At 42.9% G+C, this 25,520-nt stretch overlaps 1 protein-coding gene across 2 annotated transcripts in view; it reads right to left on the reverse strand.

The window, feature by feature from the left end:
* LOC148517309 (potassium channel subfamily T member 2) overlaps positions 1-25,520 on the reverse strand; it is a 1,089,312-nt gene that overhangs the window by 73,357 nt on the left and 990,435 nt on the right. The window lies entirely within an intron of this gene.

The following is a 25,520-nucleotide window of genomic DNA, read 5'->3' on the forward strand; positions in this document are numbered from 1 at the left end:
ATAGCCAGTGCCTTAAATCATTTCCACAGTAGCAGTCATATGATATACAGTAACACAATTTTAGCTTCAGCAGCTTCTCCTACCAAGTTTGCAGTGTGTGTGGGTCTGAGCAATCAATGAGTGCACCAGACCAGATAAACCAGAGAGCAGCTGTCTGCAGGAGGTGACAGGTATCTTAAAACGAGGTAGGAGAATGTGAGCTTAAGAAGCTCAGTTCTATCTCCTATGAGTTATACAGTATGTATATTTTGTTATGGGATGTTTAACCTTTTCCTGACCACTTGATTTTTATACAGTATACAGTAACATTAATTCAAAAAGTATGTTATTTCTCACCCCTAAAGCCTATACCAGTGGTTCACAAACTCGGTCCTCAGGATCCCACACAGGTCACTTTTTCAAGGTCACCCAGCAGGTGCACAGGTGTATTCATTACTCACTGGCACATTTTAAAAGATCCACAGATGGAGCAAATTTTTAAACTTGTGATTCTGTAAAAAGACCTGGAAAACATGCACTGTTTCACAGATCTCCTCAGTAGCACGATTGAAATAAATTGCATAACTATAAATATTTTAAAATGTGTCATCCAGTGATAAATACATCTGTGCTATAGGAGATCTGTAAAGCATGCACTGTTAGGGGTCCCTGAGGACTGAGTTACAGTAGGTTAACACAGATATATACCATCTATAGTTTTCATTATTAATATTGTATTATATACTGTATACTATCTAATATACAGGAGTGCTGAGAGGGGGGACATAACAAATTACCCAGACCTAGGCTTTTTCGAAGGGGCCCGGCAGGAGCATGATCCAGGCCTGGGTTGCTTTTATTTTGAGCGGGAGCATCACTATGCCTCCCTGGGATATGGCTATGCCCCCAGGGGTGTTGGGAGCCTGGCTGGGCCCAGGAAAGGGGTGTGGCCTAATTTTGGGAAAGGTGGCCACACCCCCTTAGTATAGTGGCACTGTGCGCTAGGGAGGGAGATGCTGTGAGCCCCTCAGCCCTGGGCAAAGCTAGGGGGGCACAATCAGTATGATTGCTCCCCTCCACAGGCATAAGAGACTGCTGCAGCTGCTGCTCAGTAGCCGTGAGCAGTTTCCCACTGCAGCCCATGCTGAGCTGCTGTGAGTTAAGATGGAGGGGGGGCAGCGCCGGGCCCGGGCCCCTCCCGCAAATCCAGGCCCAGGTAATTAGTACATCCCCCCTCTTGGTGGTCCTGATGCCCATGCCCATGCCCGTGGCAGCTCTTTGCACTTCTGCTAATATATAAAGAGACTACAGTGTACATATATTTCCAGAGCTGGTACAAGGATCTTCTGCCACTCCACCAGACTCCCAGACCTGCTCTAAAGCATTTGATAAAACCAGGATAAGGTCAAGAAGAGTCTATCTCCCTACCGATTATCAATAGAGTGGGTACAACACTATGACCCATGGGTTAATTAACTGGGGTATCCAAATTATTTGACAGTCACAGGACATTTGTAGACACTGTAATGTTGGTTGGTTTACAACTTAATACACAATATACTGTGCTGTCACACCTCATGCCTATTTTCATTGGGTTTTGAATTTGTTACACCAGAACCAGTAAAGTTTTATATGGTCCTAAGATAGGGTATGAAATACATAATAAATATATTAGTGCCACCCAAAGGAGCCTTTTTGATATATCCTTATGCAAAACGTAATATATGATAAACATTAATTATACTGTGATCCTATAATAAAATATTTGGTGAACCACTAATATTGGAGGACACTAATTTACAATAAGTCATTATTAGATTGACACAAGTACTATCATCTATATGATTTTCATACTTTCAGAGGACTGTTTGGAGAGAAAACTTTTTTTTTATTATTATTCTTTTTTAGTCAGAGACATATAGATAAACAATTCAATTCAACAGTAAATCAAAGACAAGTTTATGGATACAAAGGGCTCTATTTATTAACATTATTTTTACTAAAATAAAGTGAAAAAGGGTGTTTTCACACCATTTTCACATTATTTTAGTTTCACTTACAGTTACTATAGGGCAATTGGAGTAGAATTCGTAAAAATCTACGCCAACCCCTAAGCATCACTTATTTTTAGTAAGCAGATCACATTTCCCATAATTGTAATGGGAAGTGTGATCCGACCAGAGTTACTAAAATTAAATTGTAAAAAAATACAGGGGAAAGCCCTGTGATAATAATGCCACCTGGAGGTGGCATTATCCAGGGTCTCCCCCGGTTACTGGACTCCTGCCTTGCTCTAATGGGGAGAGCAGAGCTGGGAGTCGGCCCCAGTAATCAGCTGTTTGGTCTAAACAGACCACACACTGATTCACTGTAAAAAAAGTAAAAAAAAATGTACTTACCTGACAACAGGGACTGGTGGTAGGGGCTCCGGGTGATGTCTTCCCTCCGATCAGCTGGTCTCTCATGCTGCACTGCAGCCCAGTCGTCAGGTGATCGGGTCTCAGTGCAGTATGGGATATCACCTGACCGGAGGACATGGAAGACATCACCGGAGACCAGATCATGCAGGTAAGTGTAATTAAGGTAGAAGGGTGGTCGCGGGGGGGGCCGCGATCGTGGGGGTGGGGCTTAATGATGGGGGTGGGGCTTAGCCGCCGGAGGGGTAGCAGCAACGGTTGGTCGGCGCATGCGTAGGGCACTGGTCAAGGTATTTTTTTGCGAAAATGTCGTGACTAGTGTGCGGAGGGGATTCGCAGGTACAGAGCTTTCTTGCAAGCTCTGTCCCTGCAAGGGATTTGTAGTAAAACCCTGTGATATTGCCTGAATTAACAATGTTAATTCAGTTGGTAATATCACACTACAATCTGCGTAACCAATGCGGATTGTAGTAAATAGAGCCCAAAGTAGCAAACATCTTCAATTTGATTTAATACAAATACTTATACAATACAGATTTTATTGTATATTTATCACTGTTTTCATTTTGTGATTATATTTTGAATGCTTATTGATTTTAGAAACCATTATTAAAAGTTATGTTTTCATTATTGAGACTATAAAGCAACTGGATATACTTGAAATCTTGAATTTCATTGTAATAAAAGTTATCTCTAATTATTTAATAACAATTAAATTCAGTCCAAGAGTGCCCTGTTTAGGAATATGTTTTGGTTTTTGTATCTGCTACTTTAATTCCAAAGGAATAAGTTTTAAACACATACAAAGTTGCTGATGAAGCACAGTGAGAAAAAGCCACAGCCAAGACAGAGCCGGACCACAGATTCACACTCAGTCGCACAAACAGGGTCTACAAGCACCATATGCTTTTAAGTCTCCCCCATCCAATCTATAATGAATTATTTTTTTATTGTTATTATTAATTTTAATATTGCAAACACAAAGACCCTGTTAGGAAAAATAACAAACACATTGGCCCCCACTGGAAAAAAAACACACACACTGTCCCCCACAGAAAAAAAAAAAAAACAGATTGTCCTCCACAAGAAAACAACAAACACATTGGCCCCCACAGGAAAAAAATCAAACACCATGGTCACTGGTAAAAAAAAAACAAACACTGTCCCCACAGGAAAAAAAACAAACACATCGGCCCCGATTGGAAAAAAAAAACACACACACTGTCCCCCACAGAAAAAAACAAACAAACAGATTGTCCTCCACAAGAAAACAACAAACACATTGACCCCCACTGGAAATAAATCAAACACCATGGTCACTGGTAAGAAAAAAAACAAACACTGGCCCCACAGGAAAAAAAGCAAACACATTTTCCCCCACAGTGGCAGGGGGTGCCGTGTAGCTACATGATCTATGACGTCACACTGATGCATCACCATTTCTGGGACATGCCAGGCCCGGGCTGTGTCTGAGCCACTTGGAAAAGCCCAGCACTACCAGACTACAAGGATGAAGCACAGTGGGTGCAGCAGGGCTGCATCAGAATTTGCGGGGTTCCATTTAAATAAATCAAGTAGGAACCCCCATTCAGAGGCACACAGATAGGGGCAAGTGGACAGATGCTCACAAAGACTGGGTGGGCAAAGGCATATATAGGAGTCAAAGATGTGGGCCAGGCAGAAGCATATATAGGGAGTGGGCAAAGGCACACTTAGGGGGCAAAGACACACATGGGGCTTGTGGCATAGGCACACATGGGGACAGGCAGAGACTGACATAAGAATGTAGGCAGAGAAACATGTGGGGTGGGCAGAGACATACATGGGGTAAGTGTGAATACTTGTTGGTTTGGGTGGTGGGGTCAAATAGCTGTAGATACAGATTATATACACAAACAGTTTGAGGGATTGTGTTGGGACAGTTATATATACTCACAATGGCCCGGCAGCAGTGACATCAGATTGACTGCCTGTTGTCACGCTCTGTACTATTAAAACCTTTCCTACCTCTCCGGTGCCTGCCCAGGATAGCACAGAGGTCCGCTCATGCTGCACATCGATCTCGGCTGGTGCTGAGGTCTGTCTGTGCTGCTCGTGCCCCACCTGCCAGTGAGCATAGAGATGGTTGTCCGCAGTCACTTGCTCACAGTTTGTCTCCCCAGCCAGGATTCCTTCCAGAACAACAGTGTCACGGCCAGGGTATTTCAGCATGGCGCTAGGAGGTTGTTACCTGTGAGGTCATTGTGGCGCGGGCTGTCTGGTGGCGGAGCTGGTGTCTGGCGGGGGGCTTTGGCTGCGCGCATTGTTGTGCGGGCCTGTTGTCACTCTGCGCTGGTAAGGCCTGGCGGTGTCTCCGTTCCATTTGGCATGGGCGCCGCCATCTTGCCTTCTGGCCATGTGATGCGGCTGGCCAATCCTGGTGAGTCACATGTTCCCTCCGGCCAGTAACAGCATGGCATGGGGTATTCAGTGCCTTCCTTCTTTGCCAGTGCAACGTGTATCTCAGCCTAGCTGAGAGGGAGTTCTCTGTGCTTATCCTGTTCCTGTGAATTTGCTGTCTGCCAGTCTGCCTGTCAGCTCCTAGCTTCCACTGGACTACCCCGCTTCCTCCATCACCCTTGCCCATACCTGAGTGCCTGAGCCTGCTGACATCCTGCTCATTGTCTTAGTTCACTACCTGCATACCTGGCTATTATTTTCCTGCATCACTACCTGCATACCTGGTTGATTATTTTCAGTCTCACTGCCTGCACACCTGGACAGCTCTAATTGTTTCTACTTGGACATTAACCCATTACTCCCACCACAGAACTCTTGTGCACATTTATATATTCCTGGACTTTTATTTACTGCCATATTTTATGTCTTCTCAAGTACTTATTAAAAAACCTAGTTTTTTATTCAAATCCACTTCTGTGATCGCTCCTGCTACCACCCTGGGACCACAAACAACCAAGAACATAACAAACAGTATGGGCACAGCCATGTTGGACTCTTCCTCCACTCAGAGCACTGCTCCCAGACCAGCTTATCGCAGCATCAAATCCCTGGGTATCCACCCCTATAAATTCCATTCACTGACCTGCCCTCATTGCCAGTACAATATTGCTTCTTGCTGAAGTTCCAGCTCAGTACTGAGGGCCTGATTCAGGGCCGCTTGCAAAAGTGAGCGCTCGCTCTGAATCAGGGCGGCCGCTTTTTGAAAAAAACAGTCTCCTGGCCGCTCGCTAAGCTGTGGGTGACCACCCACAGCTTTTGCGAGTGGCCAGGCGATGGTTGCGATAGTCGCGACCATCATGCTTGCAATGAGACCCTTGTGGTAGGGTCTCATTCCCGCAAGCCCCAGTGAGCTTCCTTCTCTAATAGAGCAGGAAGCTCACTACTGACATCACGAGTGATGTCAGTAGGATCGCCCACAAACGGCAGGTGTTCCTTCAGGAATGCCTGCATTTGACCAGCCACCCCCCCCCACCTAAAAATGGGGCGAGCTGTCGATCAACATCGACAGCCACCCCGTTTATAGCGAGCCCCGGAACAAGTGAATTTCTCACTCGCTCCAGGGCTCGCGCACGCCACGCGTGCGCAGTGCCCTACCATCAACCCGCTTGCGAGCGCGGTCTGAATTAGGCCCTGAGTTCCCAGGTACTCTGTATCTGAACGATCACAGGGCCTGATTCAGCAAGGATCGCAGTTGCTTATTGTCATGCAATTGGCCGATTAATTTGCACTGTGCATGTGTATACATTGTATGTATATACATTGCAGTGCGTGCGCGTGAACCAGATGCTGCAGAGGATACACAGACACATGGCAGAGTGATTCACAGGAAGTGCCATTTGTGGCTGGTGATGGAACGGGTGGTCGGGCAAACACAGGCGTGTCAGTGCATTTCAACGGTGTTGCATGGGTGTACATAAATTATCCACTGCAATACCAGATGCAGCCTGTGGTCTCATATCGTGCGCTGAAGTAAGCAATTCCTGAGTGAGATCTGATCTGCCGCCTTAACTGCATGTGTCCGATGTTACTCGATGTTACCGATTGTTTCGCAAGTACATACTAATGTCAGGTTGCGATCGCAATGCAAACATTTACATATAACCACTGATATTAACAACTGCGTTGCGTGCGTATAAGCAGAATAGCGATCCATGCTGAATCAGGCCCCAAGTCCATTATATCCAGTTCCTAGATCTTGTAAAACAAGTCTCCTATTCCATCTTCCACACCAGTCTGGTTTTACCACTGAGACTTGTTCTTACAGCAACCATCGAATCCAGCAGATACCTCCAACCATTGGTCTCAACTGATGCTGCCAACATCGGACTCTTATCAGTTAAGTTCCTCAATTCATCAATATCGGTCCCAACTGATCAAGTTCATCAATTCATCAACATTATTTCCAAAAGATCAAGGGCCTGATTCAGAGTTGGGAATAGAGAGAGAGATAGCACTTAATGGTGTACCTGGACAAACCATGTTGCAATGCATTGGGTGTAAATACATAATTTTTTTTGTATGTAGGGTAAATACTGGCTAATTTTACATGTAGCCCACAAATACTGCACAGCTTTATTATTACTCTACAATTTAGATGTCAGTTTGGACACCTCCCTCCCAAATCTAAATCCCTCTGCACATTTTAAATCTGCCCCACCTGCAGTGCAGCACAGTTTCATCAAGATGATCAGTTGAGAGAGATATCTCTCTCTATTCCCAACTCTGAATCAGGCCCCAAGTTCATCAATTCATTAACATCGGACTCATATCAATTAAGTTCTTCAATTCTCAACATTTGTCTTAAACCAATTCAGCTCTCAATCCAGCACCATCGGTCCCAATCTGATTCTGCTCATTTATACAGAATTATATATTCAGTTCCATTTCAACCTGCTGTTCAATAAAGACTTTATTATTCCTGTTCTCACCTTGAGGCCCATCATCCACTACCGTATCTCTATCTCCTCACAGCTATACATGAGGAGGTCCTGGCTGAAACCACCCAAGTTCATCCATGCCTCTCAAATCTCCTCTTTAGTCTCCCATGCCTGTTCCAACCCAAAACCAACACTCATGCTTGACAGTTTGTACTGGCCCATGGATCCAGCCGAGAATCAGACAGAAGCTGCTGGGTTTACACCTGATCTAGTTGCTCACCTAGAACACCAAGAGGCAGCACAGGGTCAGGTGGCACAGTCATTCCAAGAACTGATTAACCGGCTGAATTATATCCAATCCACTCTAAGAGGTTCAAGAGCTGCCACTTCATCCATTATGAATTTCTCCAGTTCCAGTTTCCTCAGTGGCACCCTGTTTGCACATTCCTACTCCTAATCAATGTGAAATACTCCAACCCAGCAATTTCCTACAGCTCATACCCGTGTGGCATATATCATCTCCCTTTTATCTGGATCTGCCTTAGACTAGGCTTCACATGTATGGGAAAGATCGGATCCCATCCTAACTTCTTGCAAGGAATTTGTCAAGGCATTCTGCCAAATTCTTCGACAAGCCTAGGAGAGTGTCATCTTCAGACATTCTACGTCTATTCCAGGGTTCAAATTCTGTAGGCCAGTATCTGGTGCAGCTTCAAATACTGGCATTAGAACACTCTTGGAACAATGGAACATTCTATGCAGCCTTCTGGAATAGCTTATCCAACAAAATTAAAGATATTCTTGTTACTTGTGATCTCCCAAACAAATTTAAAGACTTGCTCTCCCTGTGCACCAGGGTGAACTTACATTTTAAAGAACATGTTATTGAAAGAGGGAAATTCATTCATTCCAAGCCTCAGGTGACAACCTTGCCTTCAGTCTGTTTCTCATCCCAAAGATAAACTGATGCAAATCAACCATTCTCATCTGTCACAGGAAGAACATCAAAGGCGACAGTCTGAGAATAATGTGCTGCTCCTTCTCATTAGCTCAACAGTTGTCCCAAGCATCCTGGAAACTCTTGCTCCTAACTCCGAAAGGAGAGGCTAAGTTTGGATTACAGTAGTTCATTCCTCTTCAAAGAAAACCAACTGCATTATCTCATTTTCACTTCTAGTAGCTAAATGCTACAAACAAGTCTCTGAGCTGTTGGATTCAGGTGCAGCTGGTAACTTTGTCACATCTGAATTGGTCCTGCGATGGGAATTACCAACCGAGAGTCTGCTTCATCCTATCTACCTCACAGTGGTTGATGGAAGCCGCATCCTAGGGGGTACCATTACTCTTCAGACTCTACCCCTGCGAGTCAAGATTGGTGTTCTGTACACTGAACTTTTACATTTTCTTGTCATACCCAGGGCATCACATTCCATAGTTCTTAGCTTGCCCTGGCTTCATCTGCATAATCCTCAAATTAAACAACTGTGACGTTCACTACCTACCTTGTTATGCCCTTTGGTCTTAGCGATGCTCCAGCAGTATTCCAGAAATATGTCAATTAGATATTCCACGATCTGTTGTACAAACATGTAATTGTCTATCTTAACGATATTCTCATATTCACCAATGATCTGAAAGAACAACGCTGGCAAGTAAAAGAGGTTCTGACATGCCTCCATTACAATCAAATCTACTGCAAATTGGAGAAGTGCGTCTTCGAGGTCAAGTCTATTTCCTTCCTGGGATATATCATTTCAGGTTCTGGTCTCAAAATGGACCCAGAAACACTCCAAGCAAATCAGGAATGGCCACTTCCTTATACTCTCAAGACTGTACAGCGCTTCCTTGGGTTTGTGAACTAGTATCGCAAATTCATAAAGAACTTTTCCACCATCATTGCACCTACAGTATCACCGTGCTCATCCGGAAAGGTGCCAATCCCTCCCAATGGTCAGAGGAAGCAAAGAAGTTTTTCCTAAAAACAGAAGTTCATCTCAGCTAATATTTTTTATCTACCTGATGTCTCACAGCCATTCGTCTTGGAAGTTGAAGCTTCTTCTATAAGAGTTGGAGCTGTGCTCTCCCAATGTGCTCCTGATGGTCTTCACTCCACCCCTGTGATTATTTCTCCAGCAAATTCACTTCAACTGAGTGCAACTACTTTATTGGGTATCAAGAACTTCTTGCTATTAAGTTAGCCTAAGATGAGTGCCACTATCTTTTCAAAGGAGCTGTGCATCCCATTTCCATTTTCACAGATCATAAAAACATCTTGTATCTTAAGACAGCCCATCAACTGAAAACCTGAGGCAAGCCAGATGGGCTCTCTTTTCACGGTTTAACTTCAAACTGTCTTTTCATCCAAGGGTCCAGAACCAAAAGGCTGTTTCTCTCTCTCACTCCATGGAGCAAGAAAATGAGACTACATCTGCTGAGAAGCATCTCATCTTTGATCCAGTGGCCTTCGTTGCAGTCGCAGTAGAATCCTCACCAACAGTTTGGAAAAGTCTTGTCAAGCCCGCATTATGCAAGAAACTGCTACAGTGGGCTCATACTTCCTGCTTCGCAGGTTATGCAGACATATAAAATACCTTTTGAGTTTATTTCCAGGTCTTACTGGTAGCCCTCTCTCAGAAAAGACGTCCAAGACTTAATTGCCTCTTGTATCAAGTGCGCTCAGCATAAAGTGCCTCAACAGTCTCCAGCTGGGCAGTTACTTCCTCTCTGTTCCACATCAGCCAAGGACATATCTGTCAATAGGCTTCATCACCGATCTTCTGGTTTCAAACAAGTTCAACCCCATCTGGGTTGTAGTTGACCGGTTTACCAAGATGGCTTACTTCATACCCCTTACCAGTCTTCTGTAAGCTCCCAAGTTGGCTCAATTATTCAAACAAGAAAACTTCAGACTCCATGGACTATCTAAGGAAATCATTTATGCAGTTTGTTGCCAAGTTTTGGCGTTTCTTGTGTCTTAATTTCAAGTCAAAATCAATTTATCCACTGCCTATCACCCCCAGTCCAATGGTCCGACAGAAAGAGTCAACCAAGACCTGGAGTAATTTCTTCATTTATTTGTATCCTTCTCTCAGGACAACTGGGCTGGACTGCTTCCTTGGGAGGCTTTTTGTCACAACAATTATTACCATTCTTCATCTGGTTCCACTCCCTTTCATGCCCCTGTGGTTTTCACCCTCGAGTTCCTGAGTTTTAGCCTCTTCCTGCCTCACAGGTTCCAGATGTTGACCACACCTTGCAGCACTTCTTCAAGATTTTCTCCTCCCTTGTGATGGTTTCTGAGCAGTACAAGCAGTTTGCTTACAGGAAGAGGAGAGCAGTTCCCAGTCTCAAGGAAGGTGATCGAGTTTGGCTCACCACACAAAATCTGTGGTTAAGTGTGCCATCCATTACATTCTGCCCCGCTACATTGGGCCCCACACCAATGAGCATGTAATCAACCCAGTTTCTTTTAAACTCAAGCTACCACCCTTCCTGAGGTTACCAAATTTCTTCCATACTGTATTTATTTATTGAAACCACTCATAATCAACTGGTTTCATTCTACACTACCAAAGGCACCCAAAGCCAGACTCATCATGGAGTTGAGTAGGAAGTGGCAAAGATTCTGTACTCTTGAATGTGGTATAGAAGTCTGCAATACTTAATTGACTAGAAGGGCTATGTCCCAGAAGAACATTCCTGTACTTTTACCACTGACCTCCAAGCTCCTCAGTTGATATGAGCTTTCCATGCCAAGTTTCCAAAAAAAACCTAAGAGGTGTCCTAGGGCCACCCATCAAGGGTGGTGCTGTCATGCTATTAAAACCACTTTCTTACCTCTTTGGTGCCTGTCCAGGCTAGCACAGAGGTTTTCTCATGCTGCACATTGTTACTGGCTGGTGCTGAGGTCTGCATGTGCTGCTCCTGCCCTGACTGCTCAGTGTCCTGTCACTGAGCATGGAGATGGCTCTCTGCAGTAACTTGCTCACAGCATGTCTCCCTAGCATGATGGTATACAAACTGTATGCCAGAATTCCTTCCAGAACAACAGTATGGGCACAGCCATGTTGGACTCTGTCACCTGATGCACTTTCTCTACTCAGAGCACTGCTCCCAGACCAGCTTATTGCAGCATCCAATCCCTGGGGATCCACAATCTAAAAATTAAATTCCCTGACTTGCCCTCATTGCCAGTACAACGTCGCTTCTTGCTGAAGTTCCTGCTCAGTTCTGAGCTCCCAGGTACTCTGTATCTGAGCAGTCTCAGGGCCTGATTCAGAGCCGGATGCTATTTGCGCTCGCTCATTCAGAAAAAGGGGCCGGCTGTTTAAATTGAGCGCTCGCTCTTTGCGGTCTGTTGACGTCTCTATGTCTGAGCGAGCGAATGAAACATGCGCTCGCTATTTTGTAAAGACGCCCCATGGTCGCTCACATCCTACGTCATCTCCACTATTTATTAGATTAATCGAGTACATTGAAAGGCGTCTGAACTGCTCGCAGTGCTTGTGGTTGGATTTTCCTACCGCAATCATGCGAACAGTTCAGGCTAAGAAACAACCAAGTGACATGGTCGATGACGCTGCTTTGTTAATTATGCACACCCTTAAAACGCCCATTTTGACCATTTGGCACGCCTGCGTTCGAATCTCCACTCCCCATTTTCAAGCACCTTCCCCTGTTACCACCCACAAATGCCTCATCCTGTCACTCAAATTAGCAGGCACTCGCTATTTTGCGAGCACTCGATTTCTGACCGCAATGACTGGTTGGCGCATGCGCATTACGACCCATATGCATGCGCAGTTGTGCGAACATCGCTCGGAGCGAACGAGCGGCCGCTTACGAGCGGCTCTGAATCATGCCCTCAGTCCATTATATTCAGTTCTTAGATCTGGTAAAACAAGTCTCCTATACCATCTTGCACACCAGTCTGGTTTTACCACTAAGACTTGTTCTTACAGCAACCATGGGGTCCATCCGATTCCTCCAAACATTGGTCTTATCCAATGCTGCCAACATCGGACTCTTATCAATCAAGTTCCTCAATTCATCAACATCAGTCCCAACCGTTCAAGTTCATCAATTTATCAACAGTGGTCCCAATTGATCAAGTTCATTAATACATCATCATAGGTCCCAACCGATCAAGTTCATCAATTTATCAATATTAGTTCCAACCAATCAAGTTCATCAATTCATTAATATCAGACTCATAGGTCTCAAGTCGATCCTGCACTTAACCCAGCATCTCTGGTCCCAATCCAATTTTGCTCATTCATTCAGTATTATTTATTCAGTTATATTCCAATCCACTGTTCAATAAAGACTTTCTATTCCTGTTCTCACATTCGGGCCCATCATCCACTGCCATATCTCTACCTCCTCACATCTATACATGAGGAGGTCCTGGCTCAAACCACCCAAGTTCATCCACGCCTCTAAAATCTCCTCTTCAATCTCCCACACCTGTTCCAACCTAAAACCAACCCTCATGCATGACATCTGTCATTACAGAGCACTGGCCATTGGAAGCTCTCAGTTGGCTCTGCAGTAGTTTGTTTATCAGTGTGATGAGACTATCCTGATCTTAAAAGACCAAGAGCTTCCCTGCTCACCATACTGAGCTCTGCATCACTGCCACACTGTAATGACAGACAGCCAATCTGATCCATAGCTAGGCTGCCTGTCATCTATGTCACTCACTGCTACTGGGCCAGCAAGTATGGATAGCCACCCAGCAGCTGTCGGGCAGCTCCCCTCCCCTGGTACAGACACCAGTAGGCCTCCTAAACACTCCATGCCCCTTACACATGTACCCCCCTGATGGTGGCCCTGGTTGTGGGCCCCGGAGATGGTCACAATGTATCCACTATATTCAGCTGCTCTGCTGAAACAAGCTGTGAACTGGCCCTGCGCACAAAGACATACAAATGTTGCACATCAAATTGTTCAGTGTAATCTAGCGAAGTAGTTTTGTCACTCCCAGTTGTCTTATTTATGAAAATTTGACACACATTTAAAAAGACAGTCAGACTAGCCGAGTCACCAAGGATATGGTGCACTGATGTGGGATATTTGCAGGGACTTGAGCAACAGTATATGAGGATACTCTGGTACATACACTGTACTTTGTATGAGGCAAACAATAGCTTGCTAAATACTAATTACTGTATGCTCTCTTCATGGGCTGGCTAAACTCACTCTAAAATCAAGCATTTTGAAACCCTCTACTAGAAATCCTGAATTTCCCTCTGGATCTAGTGATTTTACTACGTTGGAGTAAGGAATAGCTGGTGGTCATTCCAAGAGCAGGAAACACAGAATTGATGAAGAAACCCAAGGATTTCAAGATGAGTGAGAAAATTATATCTACTTCTCTAATGGAAATAAGAATAGCTTTGTAATGTTTTTGTTATGGCATGAAATTGGAATAAAGCTACACATTTGTTTGACTCACAGACCTATCTAACGATTGGTACACCTGATGTGTGTGGCCAGCAGAGCCATATGTAAACTCACACTTGTGATGTTATATTTAATGGCTGCTGTGGCCAACATATTGCATAGGTGGGTTGGCCATACAGACAGCCAGATGAAATGACATACAGTCAGGTGCATAAATATTGGGACATTGACAGAATTTTCATATTTTGGCCTCTATTGCCCACCACAATGGCTTTGAAATGAAACAAACAAGATGTGCTTTAACTGCAGACTTTCAGATTTAATTTGAGGGTAATTACATCCAAATCAGGTGAACGGTGTAGGAATTACCACGGTTTCTATATGTGCCTCCCACTTTTTAAGGGGCCAAAAGTAATGGGACTATCAACTCAAAAGCTATTTCATGGACATGTGTGGGCTATTCCCTCGTTATTTCATTATCAATTAAGCAGGTAAAAGGTCTGGAGTTGATTCTAGGTGTGACATTTGCATTTGGAATCAGTTGCTGTCGACTCTCAATATGAGATCCAAAGAGCTGTCACTATCAGTGAAGCAAGCCATCATTAGGCTGAACAATCAAAACAAACCCATCACAGAGATAGCAAAAACATTAGGTGTGGCCAAATCAACTGTTTGGAACATTCTTAAAAAGAAAGAACTCACCGGAGAGCTCAGCAACACCAAAAGACCCGGAAGACCACAGAAAACAACTGTGGTGGATGACAGAAGAATTATTTCCCAGGTCAATCAAAACCCCTTCACAACAGTTGGACAAATCAAGAACACTCTCCAGGAGGTAGGTGTATATGTGTCAAAGTCAACAATCAAGAAAAGACTTCACAAGAGTAAATACAGAGGGTTCACCACAAGATGTAAACCATTGGTAAGCCACAAAAACAGGAAGACCAGATTAGAGTTTGCCAAACAAAATCTAAAAAATCCATTACAGTTCTGGAACAACATCCTATGGACAGATGAGACAAAGATCAACTTGTACCAGAGTGATGGGAAGAGAAGAGTATGGAGAAGGAAAGGAACTGCTCATGATCCAAAACATACCACCTCATCAGTGAAGCATGGTGGTGGTAGTGTCATGGCGTGGGCATGTATGGCTACCAATGGAACTGGTTCCCTTATATTTATTGATGATGTTACTACTGACAAAAGCAGCAGAATGAATTCTGAAGTGTTTCGGGCAATATTATAAGCTCATATTCAGTCAAATGCTTCAGTACTCATTGGACGGCGCTTCATAGTGCAGATGGACAATGACCCGAAGCATACTGCAGAAGCAACCAAAGAGTTTTTTAAGGCTAAAAAGTGGACTGTTATGCAATGACCAAGTCAATCCCCTGACCTGAATCCGATTGAGAATGCATTTCACTTGATGAAGACAAAACTGAAAGGAAAATGCCCCAAGAACAAGCAGGAACTGAAAACATTTGCAGTAGAGGCCTGGCAGAGCATCACCAGGGATGAAATCCAGTGTCTGGTGATGTCTATGCATTCCAGACTCCAGGCTGTAATTGCCTGCAAAGGATTTGCAACAAAGTATTAAAAAGTGAAAGTTAGATTTAGGGGCCTGATTCAGAGCCGTTCGTTAACAGCAGTATGCTCGTTGCGTTCCGATGTTGAGAAAGCGCGCATGCGTTGGTGTAACACTGCGCATGTGCGTACGGCATATTGCGAGCTTTTTTTGTCTCGTTCGTCAAATAGCGTACAGGAAGTGACATGTCAAATGTGATTGACAGAACAGGGCGTTTTTGGGCATTGACGGGGGTGGAGATGGAAAAACGCAGGCGTGGCGAGGCGTTTTTTGGGCGTACATACATTATCAGATGCGAACGTCAAATGTTTTCGTACCAACTCATACGTCACTGGCTGATCCTCTTTCCGTTCAAAATGCTCGCACAGCTTAGGGTCTGGATTACTCGACCACATTGGCGATGGCCTTCTCCTCCGTCCCGGCACTCCACGATATTGCATCGATTAATCACGGCTTGTCAGAAAAGCAATTAGTGTTGTATTGAAAACCGGCTTGGAATGTGTTTTGAAATCAGTTTTTTGGGTTAGCACAAAACCGTACACAGGTGGAAATCATAGCTGCTAATGTCAGGATTACACAATCAATTAGCGTACATTTGTGGGTGTTTTGTATTGGGTTGATATTTTGTTTTTGGCCTATTGTAACAATAATGTCATCATGTTTGTGTGTTTTTTTCCATTTTGCTTTTGCCTGGAGAATTTGCATCCTTATGTAAATTTTAAAACGTTCCTTAAAGAGCCCTTTTTTTTTCAGGTAAAATTTTGGGGGAGCTCGTTTTTGCCTTGTGGGCCAGGATTAAATGTAAACTATTTCTACAATAATGTCAGAATACAATGTCGTACATTTTTTTCAAATTTATTGGAAAATAAAAACATTATCATGCACATTTTTGGGCCAAACATTTTTTGCAGTGTTCTTCCCAAAATTTTTTATAATTGTGCAAACATAAAAGGTATGGAAACGTAAAGCTAAAAATTAAAAACAATTCACAAGAAAGGAGAGGGAAGTTTTGGCCAGAAAGGAATATGGGGCAAGCACAGAAGGAGTGTGGGAAAAGTAGCCAGTACTGTCAACATTTTTTCCCCCGTTTGGCAGGGGGAGGGAGGGCGCCAGGCCGGGTCCGGGATGTCATCGGGCTGGCCCGTCCAGAGGCAGATGTTGTGGCCTCTGGACTAGGCACAGGGCTAGGCACATTTGGAGGATTGGCTGATGTTGTGCCAGAGGTGGGGGATCCTGATGTTCCGACAGGAAGGGAGGTCGGCTCCACCATGTGCTGGCGAACGAGCTGCTCCAGGGCATTGGCGATGCGGATGTTGGCCCTGGTATTTTCCGCCAGGGCCTGACCAATGGTCACGTTGGCCGCAGCATTTTGCTCCAGGGCCTCAGCCACCCGTACCAGACTGGCGTTCATCCTCTGCAGAATCTCCGTATGGAAATCTGATTTAAAATTGAGTTCTGTGAGGAGGGACACTGCCTGCGAGGGGATTGCCCTGGACTGGCTTCTGCAGGGTCCTCAGCCAGATGTACTGGTTCCTCCCCTGCAGAGCCAGCAGAAATTCAGCAGCCAAGGCTCCCCTCTGGAGCAGACTCATCCGCCTGTGTCTCTGTTGGAAAAATGAGAAAAGAGTCACATTAGAATCTACATATTGGCACAATAACATTTCAGAGTTGGTGACATCACAATATTTACCTTGGACAACATGAGGAGCCGCAAAGTCTGGCATGTCCGTATCCATGTTGGACACGCCAAACACCTCCACAGCCTGCACACACCCCTGTGCCAGCTCTTCTAAATCATTCAACTCCAATGACACAAGGGTGGGGCCCCCACGTGTCCCCCTTGCATGCCTAGCCCTGTCCGCCAGTTTTTGCTTTAGGCGATATTTGAAGTCGGCACATCTGTGGGTGAAATTGGAACCATTATCCTTTTGATTTAAATGGGTTTTGGTTTTAGGGGGGGTCAAGTTTTTACTTACCACCGTTTGACATCCCGGGCTAGATGGACATAATCACCCACCCTATTGACAGCAACGGCTACCTCCTCCCACATTCTCCACTTCTGGCTTGCACTCATATTCCTGTCTGCCTGTGGCAGGATGTCCACACACTTCTGAACCAAAACCTCCATCTCCTTTCTTGTGAATTGTGGCTGCCTTTTCTTTTTGCCAGCTTTGGCCGGAATACTGGGCCCAGCAGCCTCTTCCATGTCATCCTCCTCACCTATTTGTTTAAATGTTGAGAATTTTAAGCTTCACAATTTGCACTATATTATGTTTCAAATTAATCATTGTTTAGAAATGCTTGAAATACTTACCGGCAGACTGTTGCCCATTGTTTCCCTGGTCTGTAGCCATGTCTTATCTCCAAACCAGAAATACACCAGAACTTTTTTGTTGGCTCGTGACGTATTTATACATGCGTCCTTATTTTCTGGCCGCTTCATTAATTGTGCGTTCCTATGATCCCTCCTTAATTTGTGCGGGAAACGAAACACTATTTATGGCTGGGGGCGTCTCAAGTCGAGGTGGCGGTTGTTGATTGTTGGAGGTTACATTGGTCGGAGTGGATTGTTGGCGGGTTTTGGATTTGGCGTTGGTGGGAGTTGTTTTTGGTTTGTCTTTTTCTTTCTTTTTTTTTGGCGTGTATTTATTTGGTAAGTTTTTGGCCGTCTAACTTTTGTTCAATTTGTGTCTCCTTCTTTTCCTGAATTTTGCCTCGTTAATGTTTCCAATTTTCGCCTTTGTTAGGTTTCTTTTGGCTCTGCCCCAACGACCTTTTGATCCGGAGACTTATATATTATCTATTGGTAAGTTTTTTTTTTCACTTGGTTATTAAATGTTCATGTTTGTATTTACGCAACTTTGTTTGACCTTACACTTTTAACCTTTGGTTTTATTAGTCTGAACTAATTTGCGCATTTTTAACTGTTTCTATTGTGAATGGTATTTGTGAACTAATTAGCGCATTTTTATCTGTTTCTATTGTGACTTGTATTTGCGAACTAATTTGCGCATTTTTAAATGCTTATTTAGACCCATTAAATTGGTTGTGTTTTCCCTTTAGCATTTGTTTAATACATTTGGGCCCAATTTGAGGTAGTCTGCGCTCTGTCGTTTTGCTATTTGCCCAAATGTGTGTTTCTCCCCTTTTATGTTTTGTCTTGCACCCAATTTAGAATCCAAAATGCCCACCCTAAATTGTTGCATTTTTATATTGTGATTATTTATAGTTTGGGCCAATCATGACAATACCCCGGCATGTAAGCATCAATGGATTGTATCATCAAGCTAAGTAAAATTACAGTAATCCTGTAATGACGCAAGTTGAGCTAAATTTTAAGATGTTTTCTGGGTCCAAACCAACACCAAAAGGAATCCTGTACAATCAGTTGGCTTTGTAATATCGGCCAAAGCAGGTTGCCCCCCAAATTGGAACCTGTAAAATGTAGTAATATATAAATTGTCAAACACCAAAAAAGGACAATCAGATTGTTACTGTTAGGTGTTTCTTGTGCCTGTTTTCCTAAAAAATACAACACACAATCTTAGTGACAATAATTGCAAATAATTGCTGGAAGAGTCAGTCTACTTATGTCAGTGGAAACAATCTCTGATTTGGAAACAAGGAATGAGACAGAACGTTAAGATTAATTTTTTAATTTAGAAAACTTTTTTAAAATGAAATCAAAAAATTAGTGACGCAGGATGACCGACATATGGTCAAGGACCACCAGCAGCCCGATGACGAGGGCACGCATCCGTCCAACACATCCGGCTAATTCCGCCATACACCTCTGTTCCTCTGTGGGTTAGAAAAGTGTGGGGCTTAATACATCAATAATGAAACCACATTAAAAAACAAGCCAAACAAAGCTAACCAAAAATGTCAATATTGTGACCCAAAGCAGAATTACCCCAAAAATACCAAGCACACAAAAATGGTCCCCCAAAAAATTACAAGTAAAAAAATCAGATTCTGACAGGTGTGATATGTGTATGGGGAAATCAGCAGTAAAAGGTAAAGACAAACCGAAAACTACAACAAATTCTCACAAACCACACAAAAAAAGGCACAGACACAGGATTACATACAAACAGTTTTTGCAAAAAACTAAAAAAAAAAAAAAACATTCCGTTCAAACTAACGCCCACTCCAGAAGCCACTCCCTCATCCTCCTCGGAGGTGCCTACATTCCCCAACGAGGTTGGCGGGGTGATTTGGGATTCAGGGGAAGGGGTAGTTACAAGAGGGGTGGTTGGAGGAGAGGGGGAATTGGGATGGAGGGGAAGGAGCCCTGAAACATCCTCCACAGGGTCTGTGCAGGCTGGGAAGGAGGGGGAAATACGGGAATTTGGGGGTGTTGAGGTTTGGCTTGGGGTTGGGGAGAGGGGCCGAGAGCACCGTCTTTGACACCGATGACGCCGTAGTCTTCGCTCTGCCTCTAAAAGATGGGAAACAAATTGTGGTTATTTTCAACCCAGACCTAGTTAAACACTAATTTATGACAACACAAATATGTAAACATGGCCATGCACATATGAGTACAATGAATAAATAGGCCAAACATGAAAACATGGCCATGCACATATGAGTACAAAGAATAAATAGGCCATACATGAAAACATGGCCATGCACATATGAGTACAATGAATAAATAGGCCAAACATGAAAACATGGCCATGCACATATGAATACAAAGAATAAATAGGCCAAACATGAAAACATGGCCATGCACATATGAATACAAAGAATAAATAGGCCATACATGAAAACATGGCCATGCAGATATGAGTACAATGAATAAATAGGCCATACATGAAAACATGGCCATGCACATATGAGTACAATGAATAAATAGGCCATACATGAAAACATGGCCATGCACATATCAGTACAAAGAATAAATAGGCCAAACATGAAAACATGCCCATGCACATATGAGCACAAAGAATAAATAGGCCATACATGAAAACATGGCCATGCACATATGAGCACAAAGAATAAATAGGACATACATGAAAACATGGCCATGCACATATGAGTACAAAGAAAAACATGAAAACCACAGTCACAAAAACTTACTTTCCGCGATAAGCATGCCAGCAAGCGGGTCGTCCGCCGTTGCAGGTCGGACCACCTGCGCTCCAGCTGGCCGATCTGGCCGCGTGAGCCGAAGGAACGCAGGCGGCCACGTACCTCCGCATATGCAGAACAGTTTTGTCTATTGGTGATGGGTGGAGGCTGGCTGGAGATCCGCCTGTCCATGACCTCGGTTAACACCAGCAGCTCGCGCCTGGTGAATGCCGAGGCTCTCATGATGGCAATGGTGTATTTTCTAAAAATCATTTTTAATAAACACCGCGAAAAAAAAATTGATTGGATAATGTATTTGGGGAATTAACAGGACCAATTCTATTGGTTAGTGTATGAGTCATGTGTTCACAGGGCCACAAATCTCTTGAGAGTTAAGATAGGCTTGATGCAGTGACATGCGTAAGCAAATTTAAATAAAGAAATGATCCCAGGAAAATATGCGTGGTTAAAAACAAATAAAACAAATGTTTAATTGGCTCTAACATGTATTTTGACAAAGAAAAGCAAATGTTTAAGCCGTACGTATTCTGCGGGTAAACACAAACACGGACAAGAGTAAAGTTTATTGCGTTGTCCCAAAAAAAAAAAAAAAACAATTAAGCTAATTGATATATTGATTGGCATGATACGATTGAGGGAGGTAGGCAGAATAAACTAGCAGGTAATCGGAATCTGATAGTCCCACTTCCGGTTTGTACTTGTGCGTGCGTTCCCTTCAAGCCACTTTGGGGATGTACGCTCGCTATTTGGCACGCTCGTTAGTTAGAGGAGGGGTCGGTAGAGTTTGGGGAGGATGTTTAGCTGCGTTCGAAAATACGAGCGAGTGCTTGAATTTACATATGTGTGTACGTACGCCGAACGTACGAATGGCCACTTGCGTCCGGGTCTGAATGAGGGCCTCGGATTGATTAGTTTGTCCCATTACTTTTGGCCCCTTAAAAAGTGGGAGGCGCATATAGAAACCGTTGCAATTCCTACACCGTTTACCTGATTTGGATGTAATTACCCTCAAATTAAATCTGAAAGTCTGCAGTTAAACACATCTTGTTTGTTTCATTTCAAAGCCAGTGTGGTGGTGAATAGAGGCCAAAATATAAAAATTCTGTCAATGTCCCAATATTTATGCACCTGACTGTATCTGCTAGATATATCATCATTGGCTGTATTGTAGGGCTGCTCCAATATGTCTGTGCACAACATTCCAAAAATGTATTTGAATTGCTCCCTATTTGTCTTGAGAAAATAGAACTTATAAAATTTTAAAAACTTGGAGTAAATAACAAGTGTAGCAGATTATGGATCGCAGATGCGATAGCGGCTGCGATTACGCACGCAGTCTCACTGCAATGATATGCTAGTTCATTGCAATCGCTATGCCATCGCAGAACAACATAAGGACACTCACCTTACCTTACACACATCCGTAATACTTAGCAAGACTGTGAAACCATCAGTAACATAGAGTACCATCGCAGCCTCACACACACTTACACAAGTTCAGACCTTACTCAGACATTGCTAACCTTCCGGTATGCAGTGAAAACTGAGGCTGCATGTGACATTGAATGTGGATAATTTGTGCATGCCCCTGTAAAGGTGTTCCACCTCCCTGTCACCTCCCCCAAATGGTACTTCCTGTCAATCACTCTTTGATGGGTCTGCTTAGTCACTGCAGTCCTGATCGCAGAGGCTGGTTCACGCATGCGCAGAATGCAACAATCGGCCAATTACGTGTATAATCATCGCTGCGATCCTATCAATTTTGTTAGTGACCCATGAATCACTGTATTTTGCCGCTATGGGGAGGGGCACAATGACATGGTACCTGGTTCTTTCCCCATCTCCAACCCAGCCATAGCTGCTTCAAGATAAGTGTGTGTATGTAATGTATGTGTGACATTGAGTGTGTATGTACTGTATATATATATATATATATATATATATATATATATATATAGTAGAGATGAGCAGTCCGGATTACCTTGAATCCAGACCACTCTGAACTTCTAAATCTGCCAGGCTCAGATGTTATTGTTAGATGGAGGCCAAACATCATCCTCCTGGCATCGGATTTTCGCGGGGTTTAGATTCCATATAAGGAACCGTGCCCTGAACTCAGCCCCATTCACTCCAGTCCAAGTCACGCTTCTGCATGCTATCTCTAAGGGGCTGTGTCCATCTCTAAGGGGCTGTGTCCATCTCTTAGGGGCTGTGCTGCTGGGGCTGTTTCTATTTCCAGGGGACTGTGCTGTCACCATGTCCATCTAAGGGCCATATTCAATTTGATCATCATCACTCAACAATTGTCCCAAGCATCCTGGAAACTCTGTATAATTATAATAAGCTTTAGTATTGTTAAAATATTTATTTTTGAGTATTTGGTAGTATTAGTAATGCCATTACTATTTTCAAAGTAGTAGTATGATTATTTATATTTATTATTATATATTATTATTATTTATTATTATTATCATTATCATTTTTATTTATTTTCTTATTTTCCAATTAATAATATTGTTATTTTTATTATTATTTTTTATTTTTATATATTCTTTCTAAATATATTAAATATATTATTATTGGAATATAGAGATGGTTATATCATATCTGTATGTATACAAAATTTGGAGACAAATATTGTTATAATGATTAATTTGGCTGCTAGTATCATTGGGGTATTCTTAACCAGTAATCAATTAGTTAATATTTGCAAGCTGCTTCGAATTCCAGTATGAAATGAGATACAAATGGAGTTTAAAGAGAGGGTAAATCTTTTTAATATGTATAACTTAGGTATAAAATATGTTTAGTTAGGTTTATATAATATATGTTTTTATTTTACATGTACTGTGTGTGTATATATATTCTACTATATTGTTTGGGATATATGGTATACAGTGGTAAATGCACTATTACAAACATGCTTAATATAGCAAGCTTGGAAGGAGAATCTAGAGAAGTGATCCAGGTGGATACTAATCCTAAATTTGCAAGCAACAATTAAATGAGAGACTTTGGTATTTAGCCCGGTAGGGTGAAACAAGGAACATCCAACTTGAAAAAGGTCACAGCAGTGACTGAAATGCGTAGTTGTTCCTGTAGCTCTTGGTGCTTTACTATCTTTGCATTGCTATCCTTAATACCCACCTGAAAAGGCACACGGCGGTCAGTGGCACAGCACCACTACACCTGACAAAGCTTCGGTGGCCAGAGCTCAGTCTCTAAGACAGGATTGAATGTGATTACAGCTTCTCCCACTAGCCAGCTAATATCAGTGGATGGTGAGTCAGGCTGGACCTGATCTTATGTTACCCTGACCTGCTCTAGGGGGATGCCTCTGCTTGCCATCAGTGTTTGAGACATTGCATTTATCTGGATATGCTTGTAAACTTTAGCTATTACCTGGAGGTAAAAGTGGTCTTTTTGGGAATAACCACCTAGATATAAGGAACAATTTACTTGTTCAAGCTGCCAATACCTTATATACAGGTTTATATTATATTATGTACAGAATGCTGCTAATTTTTATTTTTGAAACTGTTATATTTATGCTATGTAATATATATATATTCTTACTTGATATACAGAAGTAGTGGTTACATTTGTTTTTATTTTGGATAGTGCATATAAGAGTCCAAAGTGGTACATGTTGTTCTATTTATGCTGTTTTTTATTGGAATGAATAAATATAACTGATGGAACTTGCACTCCAGCGCAGAATGTCTTTCATTTTTTGTCCATGCAGTGTGAGCCAAGCAGCCAGCTTTAATAAAAAAAATTGTTGTATTTGTGCTGTTCACTTCATGCTGCATTACCCCAGAGTGTATGTGTAAAAGTGGTCTGACTCAACGCAGTATGAGCCAAGCTGCCAGCTTTAAAAAATAAAAATGGTTGTATTTGTACTGTGCACTGCACCCCAGTATGCTGTATTACCCCAGAGCATGTCGATTAAAGCACTCTGATTCTATGCAGTGTGAGCCAAGCTGCCAGCTTTAAAAAATAAAAATTGTTGTATTTGTACTGTGAATTGCACCCCAGTATGCTGTATTACCAGAGCGCGTATGTAAAAGTGGTCTGACTCCACGCAGTGATCTATGAATTGAAAAGCAAGCAAATACTAGCATTCCAGCTGCTGCCACCAGTCATGATGATGATGCTAGTCCTTCAACGTCATCTACTAAAGCTGATGCTCAAGAGCATAGAGGGTCTAAGTCAGGGCATATAAATTTAAAAAAAAAAAAACAGTGGTAGAGTAAAAATACCTCTAACAAAGGGAAAATTTGCTGCAGAACAACATAAAATTAGCAACATGCCATTCACCACATGCAGTGGCAAGAAAAGATTCAGGCCTTGGCCTTTATTTCTAAGTGGTTGTTCTGCAACTGTCATTGAGGCATCTTCTTCTGCTTCTCATGACGATGGAAGACCTTTTCACTCAGAGTCTAGAAGAGGTGTAAAATATTAAAACCACCAAGGCAGTAAACAAAATTGTGCATTCAGAAACAGAAATGTCACAAATCCCTGAGAAGAGTCTAAATGCATCCACAAGTGCTATGTGTGAACCTGACCTTTCTGATATTGTACCTGCAAGAAACCGCCTTCAACCATTTCTGCTCCATCTGCAAATGTGAGGATGAGCAGCAGAAGTATAGCTGAAGACATAGAAATTGAGGATGATACTGAAGAAGTGCAAGAGGATAAGGGGGATATTTGTGTAGCAGACTCCAGTGGTAATGAGAATGTTGTGGATGAGGATGTTGTTTGTGTAAGTTAGGCACCAGTGGTAGCAGCTCTTGGCCATGATAAGAAGGCGGCTATTGTCATGTCTGGGCATAGGACAAACAAATCAACTTCTTACATGTGAAATAATTTTCACCCAAATCCTGACAACATTTGTCAAGCCATCTGCAGCCTTTGTGGAACAACAATAAGTAGAGTTAGGGACATTAAGTATCTAGGAACCTTTACCCTGCTATGTCATTTGCAGCAAGCTCATGACAAGTTTTTTATAACATCAGAAACTGGTGCTAAAAAATAACAACAAGCAGTACAGTATCAGCTAGCTCCTTTCTCTTAACTAGATCCCAGCACCTGCAATCTCTACCAACAATACCTTCATCCTCACTATTCACAGTAATGATGAAGGTAAACCTTCATCCACTT

Source organism: Taudactylus pleione, unplaced genomic scaffold (genome assembly GCF_031769625.1).
Source record: "Taudactylus pleione unplaced genomic scaffold, aTauple2 ptg000223l, whole genome shotgun sequence".
NCBI lineage: Eukaryota > Metazoa > Chordata > Amphibia > Anura > Myobatrachidae > Taudactylus > Taudactylus pleione.